Genomic DNA, 21,728 nt, shown 5'->3' on the forward strand with positions numbered 1-21,728 from the left:
ATACTCTGAATACTAACATGTGTAGCTGGTAAGCAAAGGAATAAAAAAGTAATTACCTCTCAAGTCTAAAACCAATAAACAATGGCCGGTAACCTTTATACACACCCTCTCTCTCACTCTCTCTCACTCTCTCACATATTCTGCGGGAATACATTAAAAAAATAAATTAAAATTGCATGTGCCAATATAAACTAACACAAGAGGAAGACTTATTGTTTATTCAGCTTAGGAATCCTAATATTAATCAAATAATAAAAGAGCATGTACCAACATATAAATGACAAACACAATCCTTTATATAGGAGTCAATCCCTGATTTTATTCAAATTAGGAACCCTAATATTAATCAAATAATAACAGTTATCACAATAATTCAGAGCATAATCCTAATAACCTGTTGAGTTTTCTAATATCCCAATGAGGGAGCAGGCTAGCCCTTGGCTAGTGCCACTTCCTCCTTTATATATAAGTATATACACAATAATTTTTTAGTGATGATATCCATATGTTTTAAAAAAATCATTTTAGTTCTATGATGATAAATCTAATGACATTCAATTTAGTGTGATCCTCATAAAATCAAATCAATATAAAAACATCCTTACTAGAGAATTATATATATGATTGATCGTTAACCTTTAATCATGACATTAAAAATATCAAAACATTTATACCCGAGTTTAAAAAAATCCTAAAATATATATATTACTCAAATCGTGTATATTATTCTAAAAAATGAGAGAAAGAAATTCAAAATGTATGTAATGTATTTATTTTTTAATTGTTTTATTTATGGTGGTGTGTTCCCAAGCCAATAGAGAAATATACATGTTCACACATTGCATGTTGATAAAATATTATGTTTTGTGATAATGATGTTGAAATTCATTATTCTTAACAAGGATATTTTAGTCATTAAATTGACCGATCTCATGCTATAAATAGAACTGCATGGGTAGCAGAGATTATCATCTTCATCAGTAAGAGTTGCAAAAAAGAGAGTACTTGTGATCAAGAGATGGCAAACCAACGGACCGACAAACATGTCTTGTATGCAAACTGTGGAAATGACACAGTTCATTGGAAGTTGGTTAACGAACTAGAACCAAAGCCAAGGTAAATATATACTTCTCTATGTATTTAATATATGAGTGTTTTAATAGTTCCTTATTTTGATCAAGTTTGAATTGTTCTTATAGTGATGCTTATCTGGAGGTGGCTGAACTGTTACACGTAAATGAATTTGCGGTTCATGGGACATTCAACACACAAAATCTCATCCCAGGGATTTACGAAGTTGCATTGGTGGTCAAGATGCTGACTTCTACAGACCAAGCTGAAGACACCTTTCTGAATTTCCACCTCCACCAGAAAAAGGGTATGAGAAATACAAAACTGTGGATCTGAGCAAATATGAACCAGACAAGTGGACTGATATCAAAATTGATGACTCAGTTGAAGTTACCAATTGTGACCACCAGCTGGGGCAGGTAGAGCTCACGATTACTAAAGTCGGTACCAATTATTGGACCGAAAAATTTCTCCTCGTCGACGCAGTCGTGATGAAGCTAGTACAGGAGCTAGGGAAGGAGCCAGCAGAGACGAGCGGCTAATCAACAATTAATGTTTGGACGTTTGCCGAACTAAATTTGGAGACACTACTAAATAAATAAATAATAGTTCATATGCGAACGTCACAAACATCTCTACTATCAGCTTCGATCTTACTCTCTGTCTTCTCAATAAAACTGTATGAGCGAGCTTACAAGCTCACTTTGTAATAATTAATAGTCTCCAAAAATAATGTAATATCGATCTTCGTATAATAATAATTATCATGCTATTTGTGTTCTAGTTTCCCGATTTTACTTTAAAGAGTAAGCTTGCTATAACAACATCAAAAAATATTTTATTAACTTTTGTTACAATTATTTCTTGCTAGAAGTAGCTTCAAAATTTTATTTTTTTCATATTTATAATTTTTGAGACATGGTTATTTGGGTAAATGGTTACTTATTTTACAGAATTCTTACATCCATTATAGACAGGTTAATTAAAAAAATCACCCATTGGTTTTTCAAAATTATCAATAACCAAACAAGAATTGCTAACTACTCTAACCTCTTAATTGCTAGCTGATCGTTATTTTTTAATCCACAGCCTGTCTTCACAAAGCCATTCTTCAATTTATATAAAATAGATATATCATAAGTACGTATACCTCTAATATATCTCGCAAAATTCTTTTTGAAATATAAATAAAATCCAATTTCTTCTTTCTATTTTGCATAATGGTTTAAATAATATTGGATAAACCCTAAAATATTTCACAATATTTTATTTAAAAAAATTATATTTCGGCCCGGCAAATTCACTATTCTCGTTCTGCCATTGGTCAACAATAAAACAAATATTAACATATAATTATTATACATATCATAGTTACATTAATAGTTTAAATATGTTGTCTTCCCAGTCATAAGTTCTTTTTTTTCTTTTTTTCTTTTTTTTTCTTTTTTAATATCTATACTTACAATGTTTTTGAACCCCTATCCCATCCTGTCCTTAAAGGCCCTGTCAAAATCTAGGACACTGTTAAGATTGAATGAGTTCTCTTCCACTAGGTCAAGCCTTAGGGGATTTCCAGATGAGTAATACTAGCCTTACAAAGAGGCATATAAAGAGACAAATCCAGCCTTTGAAAGAAGGGAAAGAGAGAAAGAGAGAGAGAGACAATCATGAATTTTAAGGGCTGTATTTGTCTCTTTGTATGCCTCTTTATCTAGCTCTCTGTAAGGCTAGTATTACTCTTTCCCGATTATGAGATTAAATCATTTTAACAACTTTTGATAGAAGCAGACAATTGATTTTATTATAAATAACATATGTGGCTGATGCATATTCAAAATATATATAGGTCGTATTCTGAGCATAAGTTGATTTATCCTTTTCGATAACGAGTTCTTTTAGTATTATTCAGGAATTGTTTTACCTATATATCATTATTCATAATTTTTGTCATCCAGGTTAATCTATATCATGTTGAGTGAATAATGGTTATTTGAGATAATTTCCCATTCATTTAAGCCCTTGTGCACATGTTTTAAAAAAAAAAAAAAAGATGAACTAGAAAGTAAATTACTATGTGTCGCGAATCTTACCATTTAATAACTTGGTAGATATTGCATAAAAAGATAAATAAATATTGTGTGTTGTCAAAGGTGGAGTCAAGAATTTGATAAGTCATTTTAGCCAATGTGAATGTGTATGCATTCTTCTTCTTCTCTGATAAAGATGTAGAAATTCATTCATTGACCTTAAAATGATAATAAATAATAATAAATAGGAATGCATCGGTAGCAAAGATTATCCAGCCTCAAATAGCAACTCATTCTTCTTTTTACCAAGGGTTCTAATAATCACTATTGCAAATCAGGAGAATTTGACTTTCGAAATAGAGCCATTGTAAATATATAGTTCTCTGAAGAATTATTTATAGTCTATAAACAATAAAGCCTCTTTATAGTCATAATAGTGTAATTATACTAATTTAATACTATAAGGAGGTTATAATTAATAGAGGTGTAGTTACAAAAATTATAGCTTTGATTTCTTATTTTATAATTCACGTTTTAGTAGTATGTATTGGAATTTCAATTCATTATTTTAGTAGTCATTGCTGCAATTAAACAAGAAGAGAAAGGAAATAATCCTGAGGATGATAGTACGAAAATACAAAAAGTTTTATGTCAAGAAGCTCTAAAAATGCTTAAGAAGCTAGAAATATTTTTGCTTCAACAAGAAGGTGTTCATCCTGGCAAGTTATTACGTACCCGTGAAAGACTCGATGTAGCCAATTACTACTGTTATGATAGTCTTAAGAAAAAGACTATGTTAGGCTAGTGTCAAACTACCCTAATAGGTGCACAAGGCAATCTCGTGATCTCAAGTCTAAGGATCACATGCATTACCATCCGTTAGAGGATGCATTTTATAGACACTAGGGTTACCATCTATATGGAATCTTTGATGGGCTAGTCTAGTGAACTTTTCATTAACAAGCATCCGTGCGTCGCACTAGGTTGTCACCAAATAACCTTGACATGTGAGAATTATCATTACTTTTCAACAAGGTCATTTAATACTATGATAGTCTTGTCGTATTATCTGTGCCTATAATCAGAATAATACTGGGCTATGAACGTTTCTAAAATGGCCACCTCATCTGCTTATAGGGTCATCACAATCAAGATTTAAAACACACTTGATCCCCTTATCATGATTTTACCATTCTAAAGACATATATCATAACATATTTTTAAATATAAAAAACAGATAAAGAAAATGTCTTTTATTAATATATAAACATGATACAAAATTAGAGTCAATTACAAAAAAATTTATTAGCTCTAGGGCACCTTGTGGGAGTCTTCTAGCTTGTTCGAGTAAGAGTGGTACTAGTTGTCTACGTAATCACTTAAGTAGATATAAAGAGTATCATTTGAATGTAGTGAACAAGAGACAAAAGACCTTAGTTTTTTCACAACACTTACATGATCACTCAAGAGGTAATGCCACCTCCATACAATCTTCACTGTTGTCATGGAAATTCAATCAAGATATGATTAGACATGTTGTAGCTAAAATGATCATTATCAATGAATTACCCTTTAGTGCTATGGAGCATGAGCGGTTCCACACCTAATAAGTGTGGCGTAGCCTAGGTTTCAAGTACTCCACCATAGAACTGTGACTACAGATTGTTTTAAAATTTATATTGGAGAGTGTCAAAAGTTGAAGAAGTTTTTAGTAAGTTTTCTCATAGAGTTTGTCTAACCACTAATACATGGACAAGTTGTCAAAATCTCAATTACATGTGTCTTACGGCTCACTTCATCGATAATAATTAGTAGCTACAGAAAAGGTTTTTAAACTTTTGTCTAGTAGTAATCATCAAGGTTTAATGATTGGCAAGACAGTTGAGAGGCGTTTGCTTTATTGGGGCATTTCTAATGTTTTGACTGTCATTGTAGGCAGTGCAAGTTCTAATGATGTTAGGATAAGCTATATTAAGACTTAGTTAGCAAATTGGAAGGGAAATGTCTTGGATGGTGACTTTCTTCACATGAGATGTTGTGCACATATATTGAGTTTAATTATAAAAGAGGGGTTAAAATATATAGATGACTCCATATTTAGATTTCGTTCTGCAATGAGATATGTGAGGCCTTCTCCAACAAGGTTACAAAAATTTGAGTGTGTGGAGAAAGAAAAAATTCAAAATAAAAGTCACCTGGTTCTTGATGTAGAAACAAGGTCCAACTCTACTTTCTTGATGTTGGATGCGACTTTAAAATTTCAGAAAATGTTTGAATTGTTGGAAATAGAAGATGGTAAGTATAGAGTTAAGCTTACTAGTGGGGACAAGTCAAAGGGTTTACCTATGCGAAGTGATTGCGAATATGCTTGGTACTTATTACCTTTTTTGTAAGTTTTTTTATGATGCTGCTCTATGTGTGTTTGGCTCTTTTTATGCTACCAATAATGCATACATGTGAGAGATATATGGCATTGGGTTGAAGATTTCAACATAGTGTAAAAGTCATTATTTTGGCTTACGTAATATGACTGCAAGGATGAAAGGAAAACATGATAAATATTGGTCAAATGTTGATAATATCAACTTAATGTTATTCATTGCAATGGTACTAGATCCTAGGTACAAGTTAAAATGTGTTGATTGGGTAATTAATGAGTCATATAACGTTGTTAATGTTGGTAAGACAAAAGTGAAGGTAACTTTGTTGTCTTTATTTGAGCAATATAGTTTGCTTAAGGTGGATCCTAATGTGCAGTCAAGTAAGCAATCTCGAGTTGCAACTAAGTGTGATGTTCATGATGCAAATCTTGATTTGAGGACTTTAGGATGGTTAACTATAATGAGAATGGCTTGGAAAGCAAGCTTTTTAGCACAAATCAGAGTTGAATAAAAATTTAGGGGATGGCTGTGAAGTTGACAAAGACAAGACGTTTGATATCTTGAAATGGTGGAAGATAAGTTCAATAAGATATCAAGTTTTCTCTATGATAGTACAAAATGTATTGGCTATGCTTGTTTCTACTTGTGGAATATTCATTTTTATCAAACTTATGAATTGTGTGTGTGCACATCAGTTCTACATGCACACTGATTGCTAGACTTGTGTCTTGGCTTGTTTCGTTTTGAGTGTGTATGCACAACAGTTTGTGCTTACATTCTTGCTTCAGATATTTACAACCCAACACAAGTTGCATGTTTGACAAAGTGACAAAGATATTGTTTATCTTTGTCTCTTGCTTTTTTAGGAACTTTTACATGTGTCCTATTATCCTTGAGTGGTCATAGGGAATAAAGTTATCTTTCTCAATTTGCTTTGTAGTCCAAACTGAAATAAGAAATACTTTCCTTATTTGGACAAACATGGGTCAGCCCCTTGTTGACTGACGTGGCATTACATTGTTGAGTAAGAAACCCTTCATTATATAATTCTCTTTCTTGCATGAATGTATCTAACCTTTTGACATTTTGTTTCATTATACTCTGAATTTCCTAGAGCATTCTTTCTCTTAAGGTTCAAGATTTATTTCCCTTGTGTGCCAAAGCATCACCATATCAAACATAGACTTGATGGCTCTTGGAACATGGTTCCTTTGTTGATGCTAGTGCGTTGACTCAGTACTTGAAGCTTGGTGGTTCACAAGCTGTTCTCAACTGTGTTTCTGGCGTGAAGAAGATCCAAGGAGTTACTACACATTAAGGATTCAGAGTGTGATACTAAGTGTAAAGTTGAACAGAGAGTTCTTTTTACTGTAACTTAGATCAACTTTGAACTATATCTTGTAAAGTGTTTTTGACTTAGTGGATTGCTTCGATTTGGACAAGGTCCCATGGATGTAGGCTAAAAGTGGATTTAGCCGAATCATGTATATGGATGTGTTCTTTACTTTCTGCACTTATGTTTGATGTTGTTAAAAATTGAAAATCTCCTGATCAACTTGGTAATATTCCGCTGCACTTTAAAATGGGTAATTCAAAGTGTGTTAACCAATTCCCAACACTACTGTTGTATCTAAGTCAACTTCTAGTACAGGGGGTCGTGTATTAGATCCATTTTGTAGCCCTTACTCTTAAGATGGTGGAGACTTTTATTTGTTCATAAGATTGGATTTAGGCAACACGTGAACCGTTCATCATTGAGGAGAGCTTTGATGAATTATCAAAAATTGAGTTGGGTAAATTTTTGCTTACTTTCAATTATTTAGTTGTCTTTGTTGGATTTGTTAGCTATATTTTGCACCATTATTTATAAAACGTGTTTGTCTAACTTTTTGTAGAATTTTCTTCTTTGGGAATGGAAATACTCGTGCTCATTTGGATGACTGAAGGGCATTCCAATATATGATGTATATTTTCTTTTACTTTACATAATTTAATTTGTTCTTATATTTTCTAATTGCTTGATTTGATTGGAAAAACTTGAAAGAATATATAAAATCTCATCTCATTGTTGAAAGGGATGCATCAACAATATTAAAGTGGGAAAAGGCAGACTAAACGTTCAAAGTTGTTTGATTTAGTGGGACATTTGATTAACATAGACCAAGAGTGTTTAGAGATGGGCTATAACACATCATGCACTGAAATAATTGGCATAGTGATGCCAAGGCAAATGCCATGAAAAACATTTTATTTCTGAAACCTTTTTGCTTTTTGTAAGTTATTTTGTTCATTTTTGTGAAGCTTATCTGCAGCATCAAACTGAACAGAGGATCTACAAATGGAGACATGGAAGATTCACATTTGAGATCCGAATCAGTATTGTTTTTGGTGTTTGAAGAAGGCTTTTTTGGGGGGAGATACAATTATAAATGTTTTTCCGCCAATAATTTCATATCAGAAAAGTATGGATATCAAAAAAGAATGTCTCAGGACATGATTTATCTCTTAGTCCATCTTTTGGCTTGGGCAATAAAAAAGACGTGTATAAATTTGTTGTCTGATTGCCTCAGGTAACTACTTGACCTTGATTGCACATATGGGAGCCTTTATAACAGAAGGTTTATACTTTTATTGGGAATAGCATGGCAGTAGAAGGTTTATACTTTTATGAGGAATAGCATGCATTGGCAGATATGGCTTGCTTTAATTATTTTGATCATCTACCGTTGAATGCTTGACATTTTTGCTTGATGTTACTAGAACCTGAATTATGCTTTAATTATTTTTTGTCATGGAGTTGAATGACAAAAACAATTTTCAAAATGTGCCAAAGCTAAAATTCCCACATGCCGTCACCCTGTATCCTCAAGGTTCTAGACCACGCAATTCAAGCCTTTTAAGAAGTTGACAAAAATCCTTTATGTCTTTTTTGGTGATTGGGTCCATTTGCTATCACTCGTCTTCTCCATTTTTGTCATCGGCGTGTGGGCCATCGGGGATTTCACTGAACACCAGAAATTAAGAGCATTAAAACAAAAACATATGATACATCAACGTACTAGAAATTAGTGTGGCAATGAGCCGGGCCGGACCGGGTACCCTTTGGCCCAGGCCCAAGCCTGACCTGATGGCCCAGCCCAAGCCCAGCCCGAGCCCACTGCGGTATGATAAACAAAGCCCAGGCCCGACCGACGCCTTTTTGACCCAGGCCCGCATTTTTTTGCCATCATTTTTGCAGTGTAACAAAATTGTAGCTTCATGAATTAGATATAGTACTTGACCAAGTACTAATATCTTGTTATGATATATGCAAAATTGGAACTCCCAAATAACATTCAAACATATATAAATAACATAAATAAGTAAATAACATTCGACAAATATATATAACATTCGACAAAGTGCATTCATCCATTTTTAGAGTATACAAACCATAAGAGCAACAAGCAAATTGAGATTGTAAATCTGAACAATACAAAACAATAAAATCTATCACAAATTTCTAAGTTGTTGTCTCTTTAAGTTTTGCAAGCTCCAGTCGGGTAAGTCCACCTCTCTGCAATTATAAAAACATAAGAAGCTATAACACATGAAGACTAAATTTTAACCAATTGCAACCTATTCTTTGTCATTATAATTCATCTTCTTCCTCATCAGTGTCATCAAAAAATGTCGAACGATTGTGACCTAATAAGAATGCAAATATATGTTATTAAAGATATTAAACAAATACGTTAAAGAAATAAAAAATATATTAAGACAATAAGACAAATAGTTAAAAAAATAAAATTTTATTTAATCACCTGTTATATCCCCTGTAACACTTTTGAACACACATCAATGCTTCTAATGTATCTGAATGAAGTTTGTTCGATGTGGGCTTACTACCTTCCACCCGTGCTAAATATAGTTCAGAAGCCACTGTGGGACAGGAATAACAAGGATGTCTCGAGCAATAGAAGAGAGGATTGGATTATTAGGCCCAGTTGTCTTCCACCAAACCATATGTCAAAGTTAGGAGTCCCAGGCAAAAGTTTTCTCCTCTAAATAAAATCTAGTTCTGACTTTCCTTCAAACATTTGATTCTTGTGCAATATACTCTCAAAGTCACTAACGGACCCATCGTCCTCACTACAAGGAATATTAGTCTGCAAAGAAGGTGCTGCATTGGAGGAGGTTGACTACTTCCTTGCTTCGATTGGTACTGATTAAATAAATCTGATAATACCTTGAATTCTCATATATGATATTTACCATCAACTCCATAGATCCGGGGAAAAAAATAATCTAACGATTTCATTTGTATCTAGGATCTAAAAGACTCGCTACCCCCAGACACCGTTAATCACATCCCAATACTTGTTAAATTTTTCAAGCATTTTTGCTGCCATATTCCTTATCAAATCATTCCCACATTTGAGCCAATTAGACAATGCAATTCAATTTCAACACTTTTGGGAAATAAATATTAGATGCGAATATTTTGTTCCAGAGAACAAGTTTGTAGCAACATAAATTTTCAACTTTGAACAAACTTGTTCTCCAACTCCCATTCCTCCTCAGTTTGCAAACATCTATATTTTGGCTCACGGCTTTAAACGAAAAAACACATCTTTGTAAATGAAAGCATTCAAGCATTAAATAAGTTGAGTTCCAGCGAGTCTTACAGTCAAGAGCCAACTTCTTTGTACTTTCAATGCCTTCTTGACGTGCTGCTTCAACAAATTTTTGCTCTCTTTTAGGAGATGCTGACCAATAACCAACGCTCTCACGGATTCTTGCAATTGCTTGTCCAATCACCGATAATCCATCTTGTACAATTAGATTTAGAATATGCGCACAACAACGCATATGAAACAATGAACCACGTAACTAAGGGGCACTGAAGTTCGTTCAAGATATCTTCAACAACTGCATCATTGGTGGACAGTTATCAAGCGTCAATGTCGACAACTTTCTATCATATTCCACTCATAAAAGTCGTCCATCAATGCCGCAGCAAGCACATCTCTAGTATGTGGGCAAGGCACATATACAATCTGTAACATTAATTATACTAAAAAATATATATATACACAAAATTGTATTAAAAATAAGAATGATAAAACCTTAAAAGATAATACCTTATGAGTCGACTTTGTAAGACCCAGTTGTTGTCGATAAAGTGCGCTGTGATCGTCATATATCCTTGTTTTGATTGCTGGCAGTCCACAAATCCGAGTAGATAGCTCCTACTCCGTTTTTTTTAACAATTTCATTGTCTTCTCTTTTCTACATCATACACTTGAATATGTCTTTCTTAATAGTGTTTCTACTCACAACCTTAAACAACGGTTGCATGTTGTTACAAAATTTTCTAACACCGTAATGCCAACCATGCTCAGGATATTCAGGTAGAACAATCATCTTGCTAGGTCCTTTCTCACCGACTCTTGATCAACTGATGCGAAGTTAAGGTCATTTGTGACTTTGAACTTGAATCCTCTCCCGGGGTCATCGACAAATCTTCTGTGATACATCTCCATACTTTCACCTTGGACAAATTTTAATATGTGCATGCAAGTGCCTTGTCCCGTTTTTGAACCACAGCAAGTTGCTTACGACAATAGTTACACTCTGCTTATCTTGCCATCAACTTTAATTTTCTTGAAATGTTGCCATACAACTGATTTTGTCCTTATAGTATGGCTGCAACTGTCAACATCATTAAGGGGGCCATTTTCTTCATTCATTTCTTCCTCAGTATCAGCAATTGGGGATTGAATTTGATTACTTCCAATCAGATCCGGAGTCGACAATTTTTTCGATGAGTCAAGGTATTCATCTCCTCCTCTAAGCTTTTTCGTTTACCAGTAAAGAAGTTGAATTGACATGTTGAAACCTAAAAAAATGAACAAAAGTATGAATATCAATAACATTACAAAATAAAATAAGGAGATTATATGTCATATTAATTTATTAAAAATAATATTTATCAGTAAAGTGGTTAGCTTTAGACTTTAATGAATTGCATGGCCTACAATGTCCCAATTGTCAATTATTTGAAGTATGGACAGAATGCCCATCACCCACATAAAACATAAATGTCATATATATTAATTAATCAAAACTTTATTATGCCAATCCTAGCCTTAATCACACGTAATTAGCAACCTGAATTGATCTAACAACACTCAAGTTGTTCAACTGTAAATGCTTTTAGTAAATGCAGGCTAATTCATCTGCTAACTTTAATCTTCTTTGCTAACTGAAGTGAATAAATCAATCAAATATCAATGTCATCTGCAAAATCAGCTACACAATCAACAACTCCACGAGCAAAGACGAAATGCGATATGCTCGGTAACGCAATCAGTATAAGTATTAAGTTAAATTTAGTTACTCAAGCATTGCTTCTTTTGAATATTCAGTTAGAGTGATAAATCAAGGCTTCAAAACATACAGATATTACAAGCCACAACCAAAATTATTGCAGAATCAGAGAAAATATATCGGAACATAATGACATTTAAAGGTTACTTAAACAACAGAGCAATTACACAGCCATTATGCATTCAGTGATTCTGTTAAAATGCTGTTTTAGAAACACTAATCCATGGATGGAATCATGGAAACATTAGATTTAGCATGCAACCATCAATATGCCGAACCCAGAAACACGAACCCAGTCTAAAAATTCAAACAGAAATAATCAAACCAGTGTTCGAAAATTCAAATTAAATAATCAAACCAGTGACAGCAAACAATGATTCAAATAATAAATAACATCTAACAACCAAGTTATCACCCACTTCATTAAACTTCGTTCACAACTTTGTTTTGCAAAATTTCAAACAAATAACAATTCTAGCACTAAGAACTTCAAGAAACAAGCAGGCCTTAACAGTGAGCTGAAGCCAAAAAAATGAAAAATAAATCATTAAAAAATAGCCATTATCAAGTATTTATGCTTGAAACCCATGTTTGTTTTGTAGTATTGAAGCTAGTAAATGGAAGAGAAGACTGAGAACCAACCTGGGTTTAGGGTTTTTCGGAGGACTCTTCGGAGGTGATGCTGGAAGGTAGCACGGAGGAGTTTTTATCTAAGCAGGCGGCACCGCGGCAGATTGCAGAATTGGCTGAATCGCAAATGGAGAGAGAGATATGTAGGAAGGGCAGCAGGTGGGGCGTGGGGAGAGTTTAGGTAATGGGATGAGAAAGAGGTTAGGGTTTGGGAAAATTAGATATATATAATTAGGATAATACTGTAATTAAACCTATATATAAGGGTAAATTAGTAAAATAGACAGTACAATTTGCGGGCCGGGCCTGAAGATATACCCATACCCGGCCCGTACCCGTGGTCGGGCCTTGAAATCAAGCCCAGGCCCAAGACCAAGCCCGTCATCTACGGGTAAAGCCCAGCCTTTTCGGGCCGGGCCGGGCTGGGTACCCAAAAATCTCGGGCCCATTGCCATCTCTACTAGAAATCGAGTTTTTTGTCCTTTTGTACACAATAATAAACTTCTTGTCTTATAGTGTTATCCTCCAGCTTGTATTTTTTAGGCCCTTCATCTTAAGTTTGGCTACAAGAAGTCCCTCCCAAGTTAAAAAATCTTTAGAAAGTACCTTCTCTTATATATGTTGTACTTACATATGTTATATAGAATATATTAACCAAATCCACCTTCATTCTTTATGAGAAAAAGTGTGGGTGTTTATAATGTATATGAATTAGGGTAATACTACACTTATAACCCAATCTCACAAACTTTTTTTCACAACTCCCACATGATAGCTCACAATTGATCAGCTCATAATGAATCTTGCTTGTCCAACCACGTTGATGTTATGAGATAAAGTTTGTAAGATTAAGTTATAAACCAATATTTATTGTATGAATTATTTTAGATTTTGGCTTGTTTTGAGTTGAAGGTGTTTTCCTTTCTCTTTTAGTATTTTCTAAATTTATCGTGTAACAACTAACTTGTTTTGTACATAGGAGATAAACATGTTCATCTTTTTAGTCGAAAAGTTAAATTATATAGAGACTTGCAATACTTGACATCTTGATCTTTTGGATAATATTTATCAATAATATAATAAAGAAATAATATAAAACTAACCGAATCTTTTGATATAAAAAATCTAATTTATTGACAATAAAAAAGGTTGTGTGTGATAAAATATGAAGTAAAAGCACTTACAAAGTTCTCTTGGTGATAACATGTTATAAACTAATTGTAAGAAATATAAACTAAGAGGGACTGAAGGAGTGAAGCAAGATTATAAGGGGTTTAGCAATAGAATTTCATTTTCACGTTTCTCCTATTTTCTAGGTGTGTATATTTACTAGCCGTATGTAGAGTTTTCCAGCCGCACATCAAACCAATCAAATGCAGCCAACACAATTGGCTATAATATTAACCATTTCGGAAGCCAATTTTCAGAAGCTGCCAAGCTCAAATGCCTGTATTGTGTCCATTTGCTATGACTTAAATTTTCCTCATCTCTTATCACGTGGGTCGGTAATTTTAATGATTGATTCAGGATTTCTCTTACTATATTTTCTATATAATGTTTAAATAATAAGATATGGATAAGAAATGGTTGGCTGATAATGCAAGGTAGGGATGGGCGACCCCATTTCCCATCCCCGTCCTCGATATCCACTACCATGACCGTCCTCGACTCATTCCCGCTGACAGAGACAACTCTCATGACCACCCTCGACCCATGAGGATGGAATCACTCCCATCCCCATCCCGGCCCAGACTGATGAACGGGACTTCGTGAGCAAATTCGTCCTGCGGGGATTTTCCTCCGAACATAAGTAAATATATCTATATTTTATCTTAATATAATTTATTAGATAAATTGATTAATTATTCAATTGTATAGAGGCTTAGGCTTAGTTAGTCCTGTTAATTAATCAATTTTTCATAAAATTAATATAACTAAATTCAATATTAACAAAATTTACTAGGTAAGTTGAATACTTATTTAATTGTATGAAGGCTTAGCCGATTAGGCTTAATCAACCAATTAATTAATTAACAAAAGAAGGCGGGACTCCACGGCGGTGGGGTTGATGGGCCGCGGCGGGGATTTTTTTGAGGACCGTCCCCAGCCCTATCCTCGATATTTTTGGGGATTCCCTGACCCATTTGAGCCAGGTTGGGTTGGATCACCGCGGGGCTGGGGCAAACGCCCATCCCTAATGCAAGGGACTTGATAAATTATGTTTGAAATTGACAATGTTATACTTGAAATTTCTTTTTAATATTAATTTAAAAACTATAAATAATATTTAAAATTTACAGGATATTATATATGAAATTGGCAATATAAAACATGAAATATATTACATATAACTTGAAATCTAAATGATTTGATACCAAAAACATTTATTTTGAAACTTATAATATCACTCTTGAAAACTTTAACGTTCTTTTAAAACCTATATATAATACTTGAAACCTAGAATAATATATATGAAACTCATAATATAATACTTGAAACTTACAGAATTGAGTTTGATGCTTATAAGTTATAACGATGCGCTTGAATCACATACAAAATATGAATAATATTTGAAACTTAAAACAATATGCTGGAGACACACAATATTATACATGAAACTATAAACATTGAAATTGAAATTAATTAGACTTTGATGATATAAATAACATTACTAGAAATTTTAACACCAAACTTGATACTCTTAATATCTAAATTGTACTCAATTAAATTTAAAATTAAATTTTCCTATTTTTAAAATTTAGAAATATTAATTTAAAATATTATTTTTAAAATTTTTGGGATAGCCGATTGTTGTCCCGGGTACTTTTTAATCTAATTGTGCATAACTAGCAAAATCATCAATAATAAATTAAGATCGATCTTTATTTAAACAATCAATTTTTGGTTTTCAAGACTTATTTGTTAGAAGTTTATTTTATGGACATAATTGATGAAATAGTTACTTAGAATGAAAAACCCTTTTCTATGGGTGAAATTGAAATCTGACACATTCTTTATTGACTTAGTAAAGAAAGGCCCTTTAGCTAATTCCTTTTCATATCAACCTCTTAGCTGCAGCACTTAGGAAAAGTCACTGTAGCACTTGAGTGGCTTCGCTTAATGATAGTGGACTTTAATGCTAAAGTCGACTTTAGTATACACAACAAGAAAAACCTTGATTATTAATCGTCAAGAAAAGGGTTCTTTTAATAGTTTTTGAATTATTAAGGAAGCCTTTGTTAAGAAAGGGTCTTGACAATTAAAAAATCGTCAAGGATTTAATCGAATTTTAATCAAATCTTTGACAGTTTTTAAACTGTCTAGGATTTAGTTTGATTTTTCGAATTTTAATCAAATTCTTGACATTCTTAAAACCGTCAAGATTTTTTTTTTTGTAATTAGTTTATTTTCATGATTATTATCAATAAAATTATGGAATAGAACTTAATTAGTTTATGATTTAATTTCTATTGACAACATTATGCGTCACAGTTTATCTTTTGTAATTAGTTTATTGATTATGATTATTATTAGAGAAAATCAACTTAATTTTCTCTATATCTGATGTTACATGTGTCTCTACACCAGATTTTAATAAACTTACATAAATGGAATTAATAAATGGCCTGAGATTTGTGGATGGTACCTAAAACAATTCAAGGACATAAATATATGTAAACAGAAATAGTTGAAGAAGAGTAACCCTGAAGTCTGACCCCAACATCGAGAAGATAAGTACGTTTCAAATATGACCCCAGACAGTGATTTCTCAGGGCTTCCTAAAAGCAGACCAGCCCCAAGAGAGGCACCCACAGCAGCTGCCCTTAAAGAGAATTCCTTGGCTTTTGAATTTGCCTCTATTGCCATAGTACGTTCTCTTTCCAACTCGACCAACAGCCTATCTGTAGCAAGTTCCTTGGGGAAAAAAGAGCCAACTTAAGAAGGTATTATAAAAACTATCCAATAAGTTGATTCTTCAAACAGGTATCCTATGTTCAACCAACCAAACTGATACATGCTAAGGGCACCAACAAAAAGCACCCACTTTCAACCACTTATAAGCATATATAACATATAATTATCATAGGAATTTCGAACACGCACTTTCAACCACTTATAAGCATATCTCTAAGCTTTAGAATTAACTATTTTCTTAAACTATTTTCTTCATCCTATGATCTCTAAGCTTTCATTTTAATAAAATTAACTACATCAGGAAAATCCTTAAAGAATCCATAAAGTTGATTGGCAAATGTTGATCTGCAATAGTGCACTTGCCTGAACACGTGACCATTTCCCAAGTGAAGATTTCCATCCAACGATAGAATTTATTACAATACAATTATAGTATACTTTTTGGATACACATACTCATTTTAGCCAAGTTTTTTAAGTCTTTACCTTACCGATATCAAATAACTGGGCCAAAATTGACTATCGGGGCCCAACTCAATCCTTTGAACATTTCCAGGACATTAGAACTTTATTTCCTGATACCATGTTTAGGGATAAATCCATGTGAATGATTGGTGTAAAATCACTACTAACAGGCGCTATGTACTAATAGAAGAGGAGGGATTGCAAAGGAAGTACAAACCCGTCTCAAAACAGACGTGAGGCCACGACATGTTTCAGCTGAAAACACAGCCTTAGAGGTGACTGGGACGGACCGACCGGGTCTAATGTCCGAAATATCAGCAGTGCTTCATGACTTAGGGTGCCACGTCCCTGCTGCTGTGGCATGGACTCACAACACCAGATCAGCATGCATATTCTACATAGAAGATGGATTAGACAGTGGCCCAATCACAGACCCAGACAGGCTGGCCCGTTTGGAAGAGCAGCTAGAGATTGTAGTTGCTGCCCATCATAGGGAAGGGGAGAAGAGAAGTGCTAGATTAAACCGAAAGGCGGCTCCACCAGTTGATGTACGCTGACAAGGATTACGAGCAGTGTCAGGGATGCGAGAACGGTGTTGGACACTGGAAAGGGTGTATTCGGACACATGTACTTATAGAAGGTTGCAAGGAGAAAGGGTACTCAGTAGTTAATGTGAGAAGTTTAGATAGGCCAAAGTTGTTGTTTGATACTGTATGTGTTTTAACTGAGCTCCAGTATGTAGTATTCCATGCCGCTGTTAGCTCAAAGGACTCCTTCGCTGATCAGGTACTTGTCTTTCTAGTCATTTTCACAAATATTTTAACAAGGAGTTGATTTTGATATTCTGTTATGTATAATTGTGAAATGGTAGGAGTATTTTATAAGGCACAAGGATGGCTGCACTTTGGATAAAGAAAGCGGAGGAAAAAACTAACACAATGCTTGATGGCTGCACCTGTTAAAAATAAAGTAGATGGTACCACTCAATTATGTTTTAAAGTAGATGGAGATTGCAGCTATACCTCAAGAGCAGGAACGTTGCAGCCAAGAAAAAGAAGAGGCTTGTATCAGGAAGTTAAAGTCAGAAAAATTGAAAGGAAGCTTAGTTTGAGGGAAAATGTTGGACAAAATTTCAGATCAGAAATGAAAACTGTCAGACTACAAGGAACCTTTGTCTGAGGGGGAATGTTGAGGATAATACATCAGAAGCAATTTCAGATTTCCATTTTCCAGTTTCCAGTTTCCAGATTTCTGCAGGGACCAAAGTGTTAAGTTTCAGAGTTTCAAGTTTCCAGATCCCAGCAAGGACCAAAGTGTTAAGCTTCAGAAGTTGTTGGACTTTAATGATTGTATTAAAACGATGTGTTTTACATAATAGCTATTTGCAATCCCGCTCAGGCCTGTTACACTTGTATTCGATAGTAGATTGGAATTTCAATGTGCTTGTTCTTTGGGTGTTTTTTCATGCAATTAAAGATCGTGATAAACAACTTATTTTAGAAAAAATAAAATACTTCTTTCGCCATGTGAACGAATTTATTTTATAGAGAGAATCTAACGTAGAGTTGACTCCACAAACTGCTTTATTTTGTTGAGATCATTGATGCTGGAACGTAAATAGAAGCAAACCCACTATTGTATTTTAAAGGAACCTTAAAAATATTTATATTTAAAAAAGTATCACCGTTTTTTACATATAAAAAATCATACTTTATGTTTTATATAAAGATATGATCTTAAAATCTCTGCCAGTAGAACAAGCTCTGTTTTATTTTAATCAAATGGTTGATAAGGTTCTTGTACCTGAATCAAACTTGTTTAATAATCTGTTAAGCTTTCTTATCAAATCTGCTTGTTTTGAGAAGAATTGGTTGTTTTTTAGTGAGAATAAATGTAGGGTTAAATTGGATGCCTATAGTTTTGGGATAACGAATAAGGGATTTTGTGAGGCTGGTGATTTGAACAAGGGATTTGAGGTTTTTCATCAGCTGGAGGATTTGGGTTGGTCTCCAAATGTTGGTATATATACTACTTTGATTGATGGGTGTTGTAAAAATGGTGATATCGAGAGAGCTAAAAAGTTGTTTGATAAAATGGGTGAGCTAGGTTTGGTTGCTAATCAGTACATTTACACAGTTTTGATTAGTAGGTTATTTAAAAAAGGCCTTAAAAGGGATGGGCTTGAGATATATGAGAAATTGCAGTTTAATGGGATGTCACCAAACTTGTATACTGACAATTGTTTGATTGATGAGTATTGCAATGATGTAAACATAAGTGAAGGTTTTAAACTGTTTGATGAAATGCGTGAAAGAGTTGTTGCTTGCAACGTGGTTACATATAACACTCTTATTGGTGGATTATGTAAAGTGAGGAGGATTCAGGAGGCAAAGAGGTTATTTTATCAGATGAGAAAAGCTAGTAAACAGTATTTTCTTCGAACTTGGACACCAAAGACGGTATCCTTTCACACCTGAGATAATCCCCATAAATGCTGTTTTCTTTGCTCTAGGATCTAACTTAGACTCTTTCACATGATAATAGCAATGGAACCAAAAACATGTAAAGAGTCATAATCAGAGGTTATTAGTCCAAATTTAATCACATATAACACAATAATTGATGGGCTTTGTAATGTTAGGCAATTGGACAAGGCTTTGACATTCTTTGATCAATTAAAGTCAAATGGTCATTCTCCATCTTTAGTGACTTATAATGTTCTAATGAGATGTTTTTGTAGAGCAGGAAATTTAGGTAGAGTTTTTGATATACTTAGGGAGATGGAGGAGAGGGGCATAACTCCTTCCTAAGTTACTTATACAATTAAAATAGATGCATTTGCTTGATCCGATCATATGGAGAAAGCTTTTCAGATACATGCCTTCATGGAGAAGGGGAGAAGGCTGGTTTGGTTCCAGATCTTTACACCTATGGTGCTTTGATCCATGGATTGTGTATGAAAGGCAATATGAAAAAGGCATCAAAACTATTCAAATCAGTGAGTGAGATGCAGTTGGAGGCGAATGATGTTGTATATAATATGATGATTCACAGGTATTGCAAAGAGGATAACTCATATAGGGCCTTCAGGTTGCTTAAAGAAATGGATGAGAAGGGACTTGTTCCAAATGTTGCTAGCTATAGCTCCACCATTGGTGTCTTTTGCATGGACGGGAAGTGGCAAGAGGCTGAGGTTTTACTTAATGAGATGATAAAGTCAGGTTTAAAACCACCAGTTTCTATGTACGACATAATCTCTAGAGCCAAAAATGTTAGATAACTCAAGATTTCAAGCATTCTCATTATCTCTCAGCAACATGGATGTAAACGGACTTAGGAAGTGATTCCATGGGCAAAGTCAAATCGAAGCTTTTCCTGCCTCAATGGTGAGCAATCTTGGTCTAACAAGCTGCTGAATAGAAGATGGAGACTGTTGCACATTGCTTATGTTATGTATAGGTTTGACACCTCCTGAAAGAAAAACATGGATTAAATGGGTTCTAGTATTGAACAGGAAAGCTGGCAAACTGATTTTTGCCAAAAATGCAAAGTGAAGGTAACACCGACAACTTTTATTCACCGTACATTGTAAATGAAACAAGCAAAAATGGTGGGACATCAACCATTGGTGTTTTATATATATAATTTTTTTACTATGATACAATGCAAGGAATCTGGTTCTATTTCTTTATTCATTTCATCCTTGATTTTATTCAAATTTCGGTTCTGTTGATCACCAACCAAATTTGATATTCATTTATTTTCATTTGCTAAACTCACATGGATATCTAGGCAATTGTGAATGACAATCAAACACAATTGATGAAGTGTTATAGTTTTGTATACCATTTTACTATGAGTACAATTAGCTATATTACGGTTATTTCGTGTCTGATATTTAACATTTATTTATTTTTTAAATCCCACATGATAGTCTCTTTTATATATATATATATAACGAAAACATAAACTCTAACGCTAACTAGTGAATATAATAGTAACAAGTAGTAAAGCATAAATAAATAGCCAAAATTAAATGCAAAAATAAAAAATACTAGGAATTAACAAGGTTCGGTATTGAAACCTACGTCCTCGGGCGCTGCAAAAGAAAATTCCACTATCTCCAAAACATTACAAATTTTTGGGCAATACAATAAATACCCAAAACAAAGGGGAGATACAACAAAACTTATAAACTAAAGAGTCCTTAAAGAAAGAACCCTAAACAAAAGAAGTATAATGGAATTACAACTTGGGATACAAATAACAATGATTTAGGTCCTTATATATAGACCCCAAAAGTTTCCCACTTTTCATTCCCAAGCAATGTGGGACAAACTAACATTTTGACCTATTACATATAAGTCCCTAAACCTTTTTCCAGTATCACTTCTACCCCCATGTGATTTGCTAAATGAGCCATTTTTCCAACAAATCTCCACCTTGGCGAATTAGCAAATCTTCAAAGTTTTGTATTCTTCTATCAAATTTTGCAACACCTTCAAATGCGCCAAAAGGCACAGTCAAGCTCGTAGGATGTTGATCAAGTTCAAACAATAAATGAACTTGACCCTTGTCGCTACTGAAGTCAACATGTCTGTAGGATTATCTTCTGTTCCAATCTTCTGGAGAGTCATTTTCCCATTCTCAATATAATCCCACACAAAAACTAAAACAATATCTATAGTACATAAAATATACTGTAGAAACCATTTCACAACTTACAAATGTCCTTTACCAGGATCATGCATATGCCTGCTCACCATACTAACTGCTTGTGAAATATCAGCCCTTGTGTACCCATGGCCCATCATACATTGATCAAATCGTTTGTACCACTGTCTTGGTGACTACTTCAAACTATGCAG

The 21,728-nt window shown here is 34.0% G+C and overlaps 1 pseudogene; it reads left to right on the forward strand.

Moving 5' to 3' along the window:
- Window positions 1–18,590: 18,590 nt before the first annotated feature.
- On the forward strand, window positions 18,591–20,259 carry LOC116119219 (annotated as a pseudogene).
- Window positions 20,260–21,728: the final 1,469 nt, after the last annotated feature.

This window comes from Pistacia vera, unplaced genomic scaffold, assembly GCF_008641045.1.
Source record: "Pistacia vera cultivar Batoury unplaced genomic scaffold, PisVer_v2 Contig1249, whole genome shotgun sequence".
NCBI classification, from domain to species: Eukaryota; Viridiplantae; Streptophyta; class Magnoliopsida; order Sapindales; family Anacardiaceae; genus Pistacia; species Pistacia vera.